Raw genomic sequence first — 5,304 nt, forward strand, 5'->3', positions numbered from 1 at the left:
ATATATGCCAAGCTCACTTGGGCAATGAAGATAGTTATGAATGTCTACCAAGCATTCCTATGTTTGGCTAGTTTAGAAGGCAACGTCTACCAAGTTCACTCAGGCATCAAAAGAAAAGTTGAGAAAGTGAGTGTTAACTGAGTGAACACTCAGGCATCAAAAGAAAAGTTGTAGAAAGTGAGTGTTAACTGAGTGAACACTCAGGAATCAAAAGAAAAGTTGTAGAAAGTGAGTGTTAATTGAGCTCACTCAGTTAATAAAGGAAAGTTGGATGGAACCAGTACTAATGAAGCTTACTCAATTGCCAAAGGATTTTCATGAGTTTTGCAGTGTTAACTGAGCTTTTGTTGGTTAAAAAAGAAAATTGTTTCTGAGTTAGTACTTACCGAGTTGGGTTGGCTAACAAAGGATTTTCTTATTTTGGCATATTAAGCTTAATTAATTTATGTATTGATTCTAGCCGACTATGGTGATGAATATTGATTATTCTAAGTTGTATTTGAGCTGACTTGACAAAGTGGAAGATTTAAGTCTAAGGTCAAGTTGTCATTTCAAAGTGTGAGTGTGTAAGGCATAAAGATGCTATTGAAGATCTAATGATAAGTAGAGGAAGCAAATTTGAAGGATAAGCAAAATATCTTTTTGGAACAGCAAAGCAATATTCGATCAAGAAGGATTAAGTACAAGCTAGAATAGAGATCTATAATTAGCAAATTAGTTGAATTTAAATAAGGTCATCTCATTATTACTCTCTAACCATTGTAGCAGTGATCTAAATCTCTTAACAGAATTGGCTTAACAATTATTTGCAAATCCTCTAACAAGGTGGCAGTTCTATTGAATTATCTCAAGACCTCTAATAAGGACACTCCTAACATAGTGATTAAATCCTTTAACAAGGTCACACCTAACAGTATGTTTTGTAACCTTTAATAGGGTTGGCTCCTAACAAGGCTCACTTCAGAAGAGTGAAAAATTAATAACTAGTTGCAATTGGTAGTTTTTCCCAACTTGGGTTTCCACGTCAAATCTTGGTGTCTACTATGTTCCTATTATTTTCTTTTACAAGTTTGCAACTTAGTTAAAGTAATGGTAATCACAAACAACATCTAAAAGTTTATATGTTAAGAATTTTCCAAGCTAATTCAGTCATTGCCAAGTTATAACATTTTGTATGTGCTTACCGAGCTTCAACAGTATTCAATTTTTTAGTTTGCATTTTGTACTAACATTTAAGGGTTCTGGGATTTATTTTAATAGTAACTGATTCACCCCTCCCCTCTCAGTTAATCCTCTTATATTTCCAATAGCTCATGCCCTATTCCAATGTTTTGTAAGAATTTGTGAAAACAAATATATAAACCAGAATCTAATGAAGGAGTTAGATCAAACATCAAGAAATGAAATTGACATAATAACTATATGAGACCAATTTGATGTAAATGCTCAGATTCGTAATAACATCAATATTTCCTTATGTGTTATATGATATATTTGATATACATCTGAGATATTAAATACAAAGAGCTAGCCTATTTATATGAGCATGATTTAGAAGGAAACTTGGACAAGATTGAGACAATTTTCTAAACTTGGAGGAAGTAGAGTCCTGATGAAATCAACCATCTGTCATCCACCTACAATCTAGAATGATGGTGTCCAAATTAGAATTAACCACATGTGACATTTTAGGAGTAGTTGAAGTCAAAGGGATGACTCAAATATATCCTTCGAATAATAATATTCAAAATATATAATTCCTCCTAATTTATGAATTCACCTAAGTAAACTTAATAGAAGAGTGAAATAAATAATTATTTACTCTCACAATGGTAGTACTATAATGCAATATATAGATAATAGGTCCTAGAAACAAAGCCATGTTAGGTACCCATGTACAACTAAAAATATGAAATCTCTTAGAAAAAGAAGAAAGAGGGAAAATCACATGGGAAACCCCCCTTCCCTGAAACAAAAATGAACAAACAAGAGAGAACTGAAAAAAAAAAGATGCATGAATGCAAGATATAATCAAGACCCCCCCATTATGACATATATCATGCATATACTATCAATAAGTATGAGAATAAGAGAGACATAATAGCCCTTCTTCAATGTAGAATGTTGACTAGTGATAGATGCTTCAAGTTTGATGTAGAAACGCTGCCATGATTGAATAAAAACATTCATTCCCTTGGGAAGAAAGAAAACCAAAGGTGCATCTATGAAGCCTCCCCAATATGACGGAAGAAACTTCTAAAAGTATTGAATTATTGGAATGTACTCGAGTGTTTCCATGTCATTGCTAAAAGATGCCATGAACAAATTAGGATTAAACCCTGCTAAAGTTGATGAAAGATCAACCCCATAGTTCCTAAGAATCACTTGCGTGGAAACGCCTGTCACAGAAAGAGAGAAGTAAAAGCTATGGAGGTTGGAATTCCTATATCTAAATATGAGATATTCTTGATGTGTAAAAAATAAATTACAATTATATTTAATGAATGAATTATTACAAAGAGATCAATCCTTATAAAGGAGAACAAAACCCTAAAAGGTAAAACCTAAGTTGCATGATAATAATAAATAAAAGAATTAATCATAATATGCCCAAATTTTATCTTAAGTAAACTAGATTTAGTAAGTACTTAGTGATTAAATCAATATGATTTAATTAATAAGGAAAACTTTATTACTCTAATAGCCCCATAAAGATAAACTTAGGGAGTAGCTATAAACTTAGAAACTACCACTGAAAGGAAATTTGGGTCTCAACAACAAGGCTTGATGAGGTATCCAAGCAGAACCAAATCTTTGAAAAGGGGAGAAATAAAGAAAACCACATTGGAAAAATCCTACTCCAAAAGGAAATGGAAAGAATATTCCAGAAGATAGGAACAAAAGGATGATCATGAAGAACACACTAAAGCATGAAGCTGCAAACATTGTCAAACTGCTAATTTGAAAAACCTCCACTGTATAGAACATGACCAGGTAGAGAAGACTAAGTCTGAAGAGCTGATAAATCAAAGATGGAAGGTATCTTCATGGCCTCCAAAAATAGGAATGAAAGAATGTATATATGGTAAATGATCCATCTCACCAAAATGCATAGGTATCTAACCACTGTAATTACCTAGTATGTAGGATCAAATGCTGAATACATAGCTCACTACATTGAATTAAGAAAATAATAGAACCAATATAAGCCCCCTATAATGCTGAGAGGTAAGACATGAACACTAAAACTGAATGCAATATCTCCTATAGAAAGAAGAACAAGGAACACCGAGAGTGCGAAAGAAGTGCAAACACCTATAATGACACATGTCATCAACACATCATGAGGCTAATGTCATAAAAAAATACTTAATTAACAAAGAAAGATGGTGAATATGGTGAATATGAAACCCTCTAAGGCACTTTATAATATATTACGAGTACAACAAAACATAAAGATGTGTAAGATCCCAAAATGCAATGGTAGTACTTGGAGCCGAAGCTAGAAAATAGAATGTCTTAAGATATGTCTCCTGGAGTGCCAAAAAGAACCTTTGACCTTGATTGCATAAAATGGAAACAACCAAAATCAAAAGAAAAAATAAACTACACCATCATGACGGGCTTGAAATCAACTTTCCAACAATATCTCATTTGCAAAAAATAGAGTCTAGATGAGCAAGTTACGACCAAAAAACCACAAGTATGTCAAAAAAGAGTCGGAAGGGAAAAATAAAAAATTATTAACTTGGGACTCATGCCAAAATGCATCGATAAGTGTGCCCACAAGTACCATAAATAATCTTGGGAAATGTGCAAGTTTTGTAACAAAAACCTTGATTTCAATGCTAAACAATCTTGATTTCTGTGCCAAAAAATCCTAAATTTGTAGTATCGAGAAATATGCCCAATCTTGGAGCAATTTATTTTTCTCAAATTTCAAGTGTGTCTAAATTGGATAAATTTTATATGAAGATAGGGGTTTTTCAGTCTCTAAGCTCAATTGTGGGGTTTGTTTGGGCTCAAAGTGCAATGAAAAAAGGTGACCCCTAGATCTAGTACAAAAAAACTCTAAAAAATGAAACCCTCTAAAAGAAAAAACATAGATCTAAATTCAAGCCAAACCTTTCATAAATAAAATAGGGGCATGAAGATTTGGAGCTTGATACTATGTTGAAGTTGATGAAAGATCAATCCCACAACTCCCAAGAATCACCTGCATACGTACACCTGTCATAGAAAGAGAGAAGCAAAAGCTATGGAGGTTGGAATTCCTAGATCCACAGATGAGACATTATTGATGTGAAAAAAATAAATTGCAATTATATTGAATGAATGAATTATTACAAAGAGTTCAATCCTTATAAAGGAAATTAAAACCCTTCAAGGTAAAACCTAGGTTGCATGATAAAAATTAATAGCATAATTATTTATTATATGCCCAAAGTTTATCTTATGTAAACTAGAGATAATAAGTGACTTAATAATTAAATCAATATGATTTAATTAATAAGAAAAAAATTATTAGCAAGCACAATAGAATAAGGTGATAAATAAGGAGCAAATGCTAATTGATCCATGTGAGAATGTGTTCTTGGACACTGTGCTAAAAAGACAAATGATGATCAATTGAGGCTGAATTTAGAACATGTTGTAAAGAATCAAAAGTCTTATCTAAAGATAAAGTGATCCCCTCTAATTATTGTATTGATTCACGTGAAGATAAAGTGATCTCCTCCAGCTGTTTCACATATTCATGTGAACCCATGGTTGTATGAATGCAAACATCATTAGGAATACTAGTAAATACAATATCAATAGAATGAGAACAAATGGATGACTCGGGAACTTGATCACATGTGAGAATACCCAAGTTCAAGTACCGAAAATTCTCCTCAATATATGAATTAACACTAAAGTGTGATCACTATATGTTGAAGAATCATTATCATCATTAAGAGAAAAGTACTCAAAGTAGTATATCTGAGATCCATGATCAACCACTCATGTAGAAATAATATATTTACTCTCTAAGTCTCTAATAAGAATAAATTCCACAATCCTCCTTGTTGGCTCATTAGCGATTTGATAAATGGAAAGGAGATTATGAGTTGGGTGGGGTACACATAACACATATTTGAAGGTTCCCTCTCTCTCATAAATTGTTCCTTTCCCAATCACATTCATGTAAGTATGATTTCCCATCAAAATAGGTGAGGCATTACAAGGCTCAAATGAAGAGTACAAAGACTGTGAAGATGTCATATGACGAGAAGCTCTTGAATCTAGAAGTCATCTCCCTAA

Source organism: Cupressus sempervirens, chromosome 6 (genome assembly GCF_028749045.1).
Source record: "Cupressus sempervirens isolate cs-2001-9-10 chromosome 6, ASM2874904v1, whole genome shotgun sequence".
Classification (NCBI taxonomy): Eukaryota; Viridiplantae; Streptophyta; class Pinopsida; order Cupressales; family Cupressaceae; genus Cupressus; species Cupressus sempervirens.